At 41.0% G+C, this 12,235-nt stretch overlaps 1 pseudogene; it reads left to right on the top strand.

Annotated features, from left to right (window-relative positions):
* The first annotated feature begins 7,379 nt into the window (after positions 1–7,379).
* Positions 7,380–7,958, top strand: LOC125825722 (uncharacterized; annotated as a pseudogene).
* The last annotated feature ends 4,277 nt before the right edge of the window (positions 7,959–12,235 follow it).

The raw sequence follows: 12,235 nt of genomic DNA on the forward strand, positions 1-12,235 counted from the left end.
ATTAGCAGGCCGTAGGTGGACGATCGTAGGTCCTGGTCAGAAAGTTGATTTTCAGTACTCAAACCACGGAGTGACAAGACGTACCGTAGTCCAATCCACGGATCGTAGGTGGAATCGTCATTTGAAGGCCCTAAAATATTGCCTAAGTGTGTCACGACCCAGGGGTATCCCCTAGAGGTAACGTGGCGTACTTGACCCCGAAGGGGTCGCATACAACCCTTAGCATCATCATAACATAAGATCATAGAAAAGTAGGGAGAACTTAAAATTTTCTTTCAATCCATCTAAAACAATTTCATAATGAGCAGAAGTCTTTATTAAAAACCTTGTCTCAAACCGTCTATGAATAACGTGAATAAAAATCATTGAGACGCTGCCCATACAAAGTCTAAAACATAAGAAAAGACATAAAAGGAACATAAATAGGTTTGTCCTCGAAACTATGAGGACTCACCAATCTTCAAGTCTTCTTGCACTTAGGAACCTAGCCTCCAAGCAACTCAATCTCCTAAGACCCTACATTTGATTAGAATATAGGCAATATGCGTTAGTACAAAATGTACCAAGTATGAAAGCTAGCACAACATCATAAAGCATCTCAAATGGTTAGTCAACATAAGACATAAGCATAAGAGACAATAACATAAATATATCATAAATTCCAACATAAGTATTATATCATAGCAAGTTAACATAATACATTCATAATTGCATACTTCAACCATTAATCCTTCATACTCAAGAGGACTACTTCACAAGCCACCTCCGAGTATACTTGTGCAATGCAAAGATAGCATCCCATAATATTATCCAAGCTAAGTACCTCTCTTTGACAAAGCAATTGAAAGACCTTCTAGATAAGGGTTTCATTAGACCTAGTATTTCACCATGGGGTGCACCAATGTTATTCTTAAAGAAGAAAGATGGTTCTCTCAGAATGTGCATTGACTATAGATAGTTGAACAAGGTCAGAATCAAGAATAATTATCCCATTCCCGAGATTGATGACTTGTTTGACCGACTTCAGGGTGCTAGTCATTTCTCAAAGATAGATCTCAGATCAGGTTATCATCAGCTTAGAGTCAGAGATAGTGACATTCCGAAGACAACGTTCAGAACTCTGTATGGTCATTATGAATTCGTAGTATTGTCATTTGGGCTAACCAATGCTCCTGCAACTGTCATGGATCTGATGAATAGAGTGTTCAAGCAATATTTGGACTTGTTCGTTATAGTCTTTATTGCTGATATCCTCATTTATTCTAGGAATGAGGAAGAATATGCAAGTCATTTGAGGCTTGTTCTGCAAACTCTTAAGGACCGCCAGTTATACGCTAAATTTAGCAAATGTGAGTTTTGGTTGCAGTCAGTTACTTTCCTTGGGCATATATTATCGACAGAAGGGATTCAAGTGGATTCCTAGAAGATAGACTCAGTGAAACAATGGCCCAGACCTACCTCTTCTACAGATATCAGAAGTTTCTTGGGTCTAGCGGGTTATTACAGAAGGTTCGTGGAAGGATTCTCATCCATAGCCTCTCCATTGACTAAGTTGACTCAGAAGAAAGTCAAGTTTCAATGGTCAGATGATTGTGAGAAAATCTTTGCAGAATTGAAAACTAGGTTGACTACAACTCCTATTTTGACTCTACCAGAGGGGTCAGACGGTTATGTCATATATTGTGATGCTTCTAGAATTGGCCTAGGTTGTGTGTTGATGCAACGAGGTAAGGTTATGACTTATGCTTCTAGACAACTTAATGTGCATGAGAACAACTATCTAACTCATGACCTCGAGCTTGCAGCAGTGGTGTTTGCACTTAAGATTTGGAGACATTACTTGTATGGTGTTCACAGACCAAAAGAGCCTTCAGTATGTGTTCCCCCAGAAAGAATTGAATCTTCGCCAGCGAAGATGGCTAGAGTTCCTCAAAGATTATGATATGAGTGTGCATTGCCATCCTGGTAAGGCCAATGTAGTAGCAGATACTCTTAGCTGACTATCTATGGGTCGTGTAGCACATGTTGAAGAAGAAAGAAAGGAGCTAGCAAAGGATGTTCACAGACTTGCTCGCCTAGAAGTTCGTCTTATGAGCATATCAGATGGTGGTGTAATGGTTCATAATAGGGCAGCATCTTCGTTGGTAGGGGAAGTTATGGAAAAACAAGACAGTGATCTGATATTGCTTGAGCTAAAGGGTGCAATCCACTAGTAGAGGGTAGAGGTTTCCTCCCAAGGGTGAGATGGTGTGCTTCGCTATCAAGGTCAATTATGTGTTCCTAAGGTGGGTGAGTTGAGACATCAGATTCTTGCAGAAGCCCATAACTCCAGATATTCTATTCATCCAGGCACCACTAAGATGTACCGCGATCTGTGGGAAGTCTATTAGTGGAATGGTATGAAAAGGGATATAGCAAATTTTGTGGCTAAGTGCCCAAATTGCTAGCAAGTCAAGGTGGAACATCAGAAACCCAGAGGTATGATGCAAGAGATTGACATTCCTACTTGGAAATGGGAAGTGATCAACAAGGACTTCATCACAGATTTACCTCGCACTCGCAGACAGCATGACTCCATTTGGGTGATTGTTGACAGAGTTACTACGTCTTCGTGCGTTGTGGCAGTAAAAACTACAGATTTGGCGGAGGACTACGCGAAGCTTTACATAAATGAGATAGTGAGGTTGCATGGGGTTCCTTTGTCTATCATCTCAGATAGAAGTCCTTAATTTACCTCTCATTTCTGGAAGTCATTTCAAAAAGGTCTTAGTACTCAAGTTAACCTTAGCACAACATTTCATCTGCAAACGGATGGGCTGGCAGAGTGTACCATTCAGACCTTAGAGAACATGTTGAGAGCTTGTGTGATCGATTTCAAGGGTAGTTGGGATGATCACCTTTCTCTTATAGAGTTCGCCAACAATAATAGCTACCATTCCAGCATTCAAATGGCCCATTATGAGGCATTGTATGGGCGTAGATGTAGATCTCTTATTGATTGGTTTGAAGTAAGTGAATCAGCCTTAATAGGACTAGATTTGGTTCATAAAGCTATGGAGAAAGTGCAACTCATTAGAGATAGACCTAAGACAACCCAGAGTCGCCAAAAATCCTATGCAGATGTAAAGAGAAGGGAACTAGAGTTCCAAGTTGATGATTGGGTTTTCCTGAAAGTGTCACCTATGAAAGGGGTGATGAAATTTTGCAAGAAGAGGAAGCTCAGTCCTAGATATGTAGGCCTTTACAAGATCTTGAAAAGGATTGGTAAAGTGACTTATGCGTTAGAGTTGCCAACAGAACTAGCAGCAGTGCATCCAGTTTTTCACATTTCGCTATTGAAGAAGTGTGTGGGTTACCCAACATCTATTGTACCTTTAGAAAGTGTGGTTGTGAATGAAGAGGTACCAGTTGAGATTCTTGATCATCAGGTTAGAAGGTTGAGAAACAAAAAAGTCACTTCAGCCAAGGTTTTGTGGAGGAGTCAGTCTGTAGAGGGAGCTACTTGGGAAGCAGAAGCAGCCATAAAGGCCAAGTATGCTCACCTATTTCCTTTCGACTCCATTCCATCTTGAGGTAATAATTCCTCTTCCGTTTTTCAGCCATTCATGCGTAAATTTAGTCTTAGCATCACGTTCCTTCATTTTGTACTTGCATTTTAAGTGTATTTGCATGTTCTTGGAACTTAGTTTAGTTAGAAATTAGTCTCCAGTGTTTAGTGGTAGGGTTTGCAGCTCTTTCCCTCCATTTCAGCTAGTTTAGCCTTCATTCGAGGATGAATGTTCCCAAGGGGAGATAATGTAACACCCCGTATCCGAAAATAGACCAAACAAGTAGATTTCTAGAAGTTGATCGACGGACTGCCAAGACGGATAGTGGATCCATCAACGGACCGTCGATCAGTCCGTAGGTCGAGACCATCAGAACTTGATCTCTAAAGTTGATCAACAGACTCACAAGACAGATCGTAGATCCGTCGATGGAACGTTGATCAGTCCTTAGGTCGACACCCCCAGGACCCATCCTCTGAAGTCGATCGACGGACTCACAGGACGGATCGTGGATCCTTCGACGGACCGTCGATCACTCCCGTCAGTGGCTTAAGTAGATTTTAAGTTAGGGGTCTTTTGGTTTTTTCCTTAAGCATTGGACCACTAAATTACGTCATTTTAAACATAAACTACGTGGTTTTGGTTAGTTTTAGCCTAGAAACATAACTAGAACTTACCTAAGACAAATCATTCATCAAGAAAAATTATAGCGTTAGAGGAGAAATAAGTCAAGAACCCTAGTTCAAGAACGCAACAAGGTTCCACCAATTCCAGCCCCGAAATCAAAAGATTTCTCTGTGGAATTCATCACCAAGTATGTGGGATTTCACTAATGGGTTCCTTTCGCCCATTAGGTCCCTAGATTTCAGTCAGATTCTTGATTCCCTAATCATGATTAAACCTAGGGTTTCTAGAACTTCGGTAGATTATCATGAATTAGTTATTTACATGTTCCAAATCCGATGATCACTTTATTACTTTGTTTCTTGCATGAATTTTAGAACCCTAGCTATGTATTTCTTTAGTTCTTGAATTACACAGGCTAGGTCAAATATTTTAGTTATTTTAGATATACATGCCTCAGTTTTAAATGTGTCATTACCAGTTTATTATTGCGCATTCTTAGTTTGCATGTCAGTTTGAGCTATCCAGTATACTACAGATATTCTGTCATAATGTGTTAATCACTTAATCTATTGCGAGTAACTTGAAACCGAGTTGGACTAGGGTCAGTCACCCATATAGTCCTAGAACTACGAGTCACGTAGGTTGTAAGTCCCCTCTGTGGGCATCATTTTAGTGATCATGCCATCATGTCTCTATACCTCTGGCAGGGTATATTCGGTCCTCTCGATGGGGCATATACATCGAACTCCACATTTAGCTCATGTGATTTTATTATCGGTTATTAGTAACTCCTATAGTTCAGTCAGACTTTATTGCATTGACCACATTTCAGTATAGTCAGTATTTAGTTTCAGCATGTTATAAATTGGTCATTGCATTTAGTTAGTTCAGTATTCAGTATCTATATCATGTTCATATTATGCTCTTGCTTTATTACTGGTTCAGTTATATGTTTATTTTAGATTTACTCTATCCTATATGCTCAGTACCTTTCAAGTACTGACACATACTCTGCGCTACATCTTCTTGTGATGTAGGTTTAGCTCCCCAGCAGTCAGATCACGCTTAGATCAATTCTCGATATTTAGTTCAGCAGCATTACTGTTGAGTCCTCATTCTTCGAGGACTAGTGACATGGTTATCTTATCGTTTTTAGTCTTTGATATACCGTGAGTTTACGGTATTTCTAATACATTTCACTTACAAGTTGTGTGTGTCTAGGGCCTTTTTATATTGGTTTTTATGTGTTTTTATCATGTTTTGCAGGAAAGGTGTTCAGGCGCGGAAGTTTAGAGACAGCTGAAGGAAATGTAGAAAAAGGGCATCCATGGAGGTGATCTACGGATCGTAGGTCCATCCACGGTCCGTAGGTTATGACCGTAGATCAGCAGGCATGGTATTGAGGACAAATCAGGGAAATCTGACTAACTGTGGAACCACGGTGCCCATTGACGGTCCGTAGATTGATCTACGGACCGTACTGTTGATCCGTAGAGTGAGACTGCGAGGGTTCCAGTACCTGATTTTTGAAGATTCTAGGTATGGAGCTACGGAGGGGATTGACGGACCGTAGGTCGATCTACGGTCCGTACTACTGGTTCGTCGTTTGCTTCAGAGAAGCTGATTTTTGGAAGCTGAAATATTTTCTAAGTCCATAGTGACGGAAGCGACTTACGGACCATAGATCCATCGACGGTCCGTAAGTCGGTCTCGTGGATTAAAGACGCGTACCTGAACAAAACTTTCCTTAATTTGTTTCCTTTTTTATTTAGGATTTGTTTTCTATAAATAGGACATGTAAACCTCCTTTTTGGGGGTTAGACACTATTATTCTATTTTTGCTTTGTAACTTTGGAGATTAATTTGCAACTCTAGCAATTATTGATTCCCAAGTTCGTTTTGAAGATTTTGGCTTTGCAATTCAAGTAAAATTTCTGGGTTTATTATTCTCTCTACGTAAGTTCATGATTTCTTCATCTGCAATTGTGAATTGTGTTCTTGCCAATATGAGTAACTAAATCCACAACTAGGGTTGTGGGAACCATGATCGATTAACAAAGTATGAATAGTAAATAAGCAATTCTTGACTAGTATTTTGCATGCATTGATAATTCTTTCATTTAGAAGTCTTTTTAACGGTGGCCAACGTTAGAACTCGCCTTGTTACTACTTGCCGGACCAAGGAGGTAATTAACAAGAAAAGAATTATCAACATAGATTTAGTGTGATACTATCTAATAGGCTAGTGTCGATTGGTGCGAAGTAATAACTAAGCCAAACATCGATTATGATGTCTAATATGAGGTAAAGGTAAGGGTTAGTAAATTATACACACGTAGCCCGACCAAGGTGCGGGGTGAAATTCTGTAGATGCCGGACCAAGGATTTAGAGATACCTAACTTATCACTTTGCATGTAATACACTAGAAAAGGATTGCTATTACTAGGATTACTGCGTTATGAGATTGTGGGGAACACGTATACCCTAGTTATTTCTTTTATCTTGATAATAACCAAAGTTGTGTTTGATTATTGATTACTTATTAAGTTCTTACTATTTGTTTCACACAAGCACAACCCCCCTTTTATTACCTGTTTCTGGAAATAATTTGACTAATTGAATATAATTGTTAGTTAAAGTAAAGTCTAAACCATTTTCCTCGTGGGATCGATCCCAACCTACAAGTTGGGTTCTTTACTTGATAACGATCGCTTATAGTTCTGTAAGGAGGTGTAATTTGGGCGTATCAAATTTTGGCGCCGCTCCCGGGGAACTAACCCGGGTCACCCGCGTGACAGGCGGGAATTATATGACACCAATTCTTAGGTGGTATTTTAGCTTTCCGCATGTCATATTTATAAAGAACTCAGTGTTGGAGATTTTTACTCATTCTTTACCTTTTTACCTTATTAGTTAGTTATAATTGGTAAAATATGTTGGGTTGGCTTACCTATTGGTTTGGAACATAGGTGTCATCACGACTTGTGAATTTGGGTCGTGACAACTTGGTATTAGAGCCCTAGGTTCATCGGTCTCACGAGTACAAGAGCAATGCCTAGTAGAGTTTTGCGGATCGATATGATGATATCCATACCTATCTTTGATAGGTATAGGACATTTAGGAAAAAATCTATTCTTTCATTCATTATCGTCCACACTTGACCTTGTTGAAATTCTAATCTTGATATCTCATTCTCTCTCATATGGCGAGGACTCGTACATCGGTAAGTGGTGATCAGGAGCCAATTCATGTGCATGCTTCTGGGAGCACTATTCAAGGTATAAGTAGGGGACTAGCTCGAGGTCGAGGTCGGGCAAGTACCAATAGCTACCCAGGGTCATGATAGGACAGTACCTCCTGATGCAGATGTTATTCATGGGGATGTGCAGGATCGTGTTGAGAGGGATGGACCAACTCAGGCCCCACCTAGTATTATTGCCACCCAGTGCTTTAAGATACCTTGGCTCGTATGTTAGGACTTCTGAAGAGGATGGCTTAGGCGGGAACTTTGCCTGTCCCCTCTGATGCCTCACGGACCCGTGCTGGAGGTCAGACTCCAGATCCGATGGTTGGTCCAAATTCTCAGACTCCCAGGATTCAGCCAAATGTTGTTGTAGCTCTCCGTTTAGATACTATGGAATTTCCAGGTATTGCATCACACTTGGCGAACAGGCCTTCCATGACCATTGATGAACAAAATATGTTTGGGAGGTTCAGACTAATGAACCCTCTGACTTCTACTGGCGACTTAACTGAGAATGCATATGAATTTATGTTATGAGAGGTTGCATAATATAGGATTAGTGGAGTCTCATGGAGTCGACTACACAGCGTTTCAGATGACTGGCTCTGCCAAGCAGTGGTGAAGGGATTATATTAGTGGTAGGCTAGTTGGATCCCCTCCACTATCATGGAGTCAGTTTACTCAGGTATTTCTAGCCAAGTTTGTTCAACACAGTGAGAGGGAGTGTAAACGGGCTGAGTTCGAGGGTTTGCAGCAAGATGGTATATCAGTCGTAGAGTATGAGGGTAAATTCCATGCTTTGGCTAGGCATGCTTCGATGATACTTCCCACAGAGGCTGAGAGAGTAAGGAGGTTTGTTGAGGTGCTGTCAGGTTGCTACTTCTGGCGTTCCATTCCAAAAAGTGGTAGATGGTGCTAAGGAGTTGGAGATTATTCGACTTGAGGGATTTGAGCAAATGTGAGGGCAAGAGGACCCGTCATTCAGGTGATTATGGTGGTGCTCTGCCTAAGAATCGAGGTTACTTAGGGAGAGGTTATCACTCTTAGTCTAGCAGACCTATTCATGCTACTGTACCAGCGTCTGAGGCTAGTTTCGTTAGGCATAGTTCTTCGAGTTCGGTGCATACTTCACATGGTTCATCTTCTAGACATGTAGGCCATGGAGGACATTCTGGTCATTCAGGTTCCTCTCATCAGCCTACGTCTCGTAGGGGTTGTTTTGACTGTGGTGATATGGGACACTTTATTAGAGGTTTCCCTAGGACTTGATGTGGGGACTTACATCATGGTTCTCAAGCTTCAACTTTCAAGGCTGCACAACCTCCAAATAGGGGAGGTGTACAGAGTGGCAGAGGTGGTTCTCCTTCAGGTAGAGGTGGTTCTCCTTCTGGTCGAGGTGGTGGTCGTGGAGGTTCACAATCTGCGAGCGGTCGTTCTCACTTTATGCTTTTCCAGGTAGGCCAGAGGCTGAGGCTTCAGATGCTCTTATCACATGTATTATTCTAATTTTTCATCGACCAACTACTGTATTATTTGATCCATGCTCTACTTATTCTTATGTATCCACATATTTTGCTTCGAGTTTGGATATATTATGTGAGTCTCTTAATTTTCTGGTACATGTTTCTACTCCTGTTAGGGATTCTGTAGTGGTAGATCGGGTGTATCGACTATGTATAGTTACCTTGATGGGATATGACACTCATGCAGATTTAAAGGTCTTAGATATGGTAGATGTTGATGTGATTCTTGGTATGGATTGGTTATCTCCTTACCATGCAATTTTAAATTGTCATTCCAAGACAGTTACATTAGCTATGCCTTGTATTCCTATAGTACAATGGAGAGGTTTTCTTAGTCACCCTCCTAAAGGGGTGATATCATTTCTTAAGGCTCGTCAATTGGTAGAGAGAGGATGTTTGGCTTACTTGGCGCACATTTGAGATTCTAGTGTTGAGACTCCTATGATTAAATCTATTCCGGTGGTGAGTGAATTTTTAGAGGTATTTCCGACAGATATACCAGGTCTACCTCCTGATCGTGATATTGATTTTTGTATTGATGTAGAGCCATGCACTCAACCTATTTCCATTCCTCATTATCATATGGCACCAGTTGAATTGAAAGAGTTGAAGGAATAGTTGTAGGATTTGTTGAGCAAGGGTTTTATAAGACCAAGTGTATCTCCTTGGGGTGCTCCAGTGTTATTTGTGAAGAAGAAAGATGGATCTATGCGTATGTGCATTGACTACTGACAGTTGAACAAGGTTACCATCAGAAATAAGTACCCGATACCTCGTATTGACGATTTATTTGATCAGTTGCAAGGTGCTTCAGTTTTCTCCAAGATTGACTGGAGATATGGTTACCATCAGTTGAAGTTTAGGGCGGAGGATATCCCTAAGACAGCTTTTCAGACACGTTTTGGCCATTACGAGTTTTTGGTGATGTCTTTCGGATTGACTAATGCCCCAACAACTTTTATGGACTTGATGAATGGAGTGTTCAGACCGTACTTGGATTCCTTTGTTATTGTCTTCATAGATGATATATTGATATACTCCCGCAGTAAAGAGGAACATGAGCATCATTTAAGGATTGAGCTTGGGATTTTGAAGGAGAAAAAACTTTATGTAAAGTTTTCAAAGTGTGAGTTTTGGCTTAGCTCGGTAGCATTCTTAGGACATATAGTGTCCAAGGAGGGTATTATGGTGGATCCTAAAAAGATTGAGGCAGTTAGAGATTGGGCCAGACCTGCTTCGGTTACTGAGATTCGGAGTTTCTTAGGCCTTGCAGGTTATTAACGACGGTTTGTAGAGGGGTTTTCATCCATTGCATCCCCATTAACTAGATTGACCCAGAAAGAAATGGTTTTTCCAGTGGTCTAATGAATGTAAGGTGAGTTTTCAAAAGCTCAAGACTTTATTGACTACTGCTCCAATTTTGACCCTACCCGCGGAGGGATAGGGTTTTGTTGTATATTGTGATGCTTCTCGAATCGGTCTTGGTTGCGTATTGATGTAGAAGGGGAAGGTGATAGCTTATGCTTCAAGGCAGTTGAAGGTTCATGAGAAGAACTATCCTATTCATGATTTGGAGTTGGCTGTTGTTGTGTTTGCATTAAAAATTTAGAGGCATTATCTTTATAGTGTGCATTGTGAGGTATTCACGTATCATCATAGTCTCCAGTATATATTCAATCAAAGGGATCTCAATTTGAGGCAGCGGAGATGGTTGGAGTTGCTCAACGACTATGACATGACTATTCTTTATCATTTAGGTAAGGCAAATGTGGTAGTAGATGCCTTGAGTCGAAAGACAGTAAGTATGGGTAGTCTCGCCTTGTTACAGGCTGGTGAGCGTCCTTTAACTAGGGATGTCCAATCCTTGGCTAATAGCTTTATGAGGCTTGATATTTTAGAATCTGGTAAGGTGTTGGCTTATATGGAGGCTAAGTCATCCTTGTTGGAGCAGATTCGAGCTCAACAGTTTAATGATGGTGATTTATGTAAGATTAGAGACAAAGTGTCAAAACGAGAAGCCAAGGATGCAACTCTTGATAGTGAGGGAGTTTTGAGGATAAAAGGTCGTATTTGTGTTCCTCAGACCGGTGAATTGACTAAATTGATCATGGATGAGGCACATAGTTCGAGGTACTCTATTCATCAGAGGGCTACTAAGATGTATCGTGACTTGAAGCAGCATTATTGGTGGTGTTGTATGAAGAGAGACTTAGTAGATTTCGTATCTCGGTGTTTGAATTGTCAGCAAGTGAAATATGAACACCAAAGCATGGAGGTGTGACTCAGAGGATGCCCATACTTGAGTGGAAGTGGGAGCGTATTGCTATGGACTTTGTGGTAGGGTTGCCACGTACCTTGGGTAAGTTTGATGCTATATGGGTCATCGTGGATCAATTGACATAGTTTTCACACTTCATACCAGTTCAGACTATCTATGATTCAGAGAAGTTAGCCAAGATCTATATTTGAGAGATAGTTTGTTTGCATGGGGTTCCCCTTTCTAATATTTTCGATCGTGGCACACAATTTACATCTCATTTCTGGTGGTCTATGCAAAAGGAGTTGGGCACTTGGGTGGATCTTAGTACAACCTTTCACCCTTAGACTGACGGTCAGTCTGAACGGACTATTCAGGTTCTTTAGGATATGTTGCGGGCATTTGTGATCGACTTTGGTGGTCACTGGGATTAGTTCTTGCCATTACTGGAGTTTCCTTACAATAATAGTTACCATTCGAGCATTGAGATGGCACCATTTGAGGCTTTGTATGGTAGGAGATGTCGATCTCCAATTGGTTGGTTTGATGCATTTGTGTTTAGACCGTGGGGTACAGATTTGTTGAGGGAGTCCTTGGACAATGTCAAGTTGATCTAAGATAGACTTCTCATTGCTCAGAGTAGGCAAAAGAGTTATGCAGATCGGAAGGTTTGTGATTTGGAGTTTATGGTTGGAGAGAGGGTTCTATTGAAGGTTTCGCCCATGAAGGGTGTGATGAAATTTAGAAAGAAGGGCAAGTTGAGCCCAAGGTATGTCTTTTCGAGATTGTGGAGCGTATTGGTGAGGTGGAGTATCAGTTGACTTTGACACCTGGTTTGTCGGGTGTTCATCCCGTATTTCATATTTCGATGTTGAAAAAGTATCATCAGGGTGGTGCTCATGTGATTCAATGGGATTCGGTATTACTTGATCAGAATTTGACTTTTGAGGAGGAGCCGACAACCATTTTGGATAGGCAAATTCGAAAGTTGAGGTCGAAAGAGATTGCTTCAGTAAAGGTTCAATGGAAGCATC

This window comes from Solanum verrucosum, unplaced genomic scaffold (assembly GCF_900185275.1).
Source record: "Solanum verrucosum unplaced genomic scaffold, falcon-dt-bn FXZP01000003.1, whole genome shotgun sequence".
Lineage (NCBI taxonomy): Eukaryota > Viridiplantae > Streptophyta > Magnoliopsida > Solanales > Solanaceae > Solanum > Solanum verrucosum.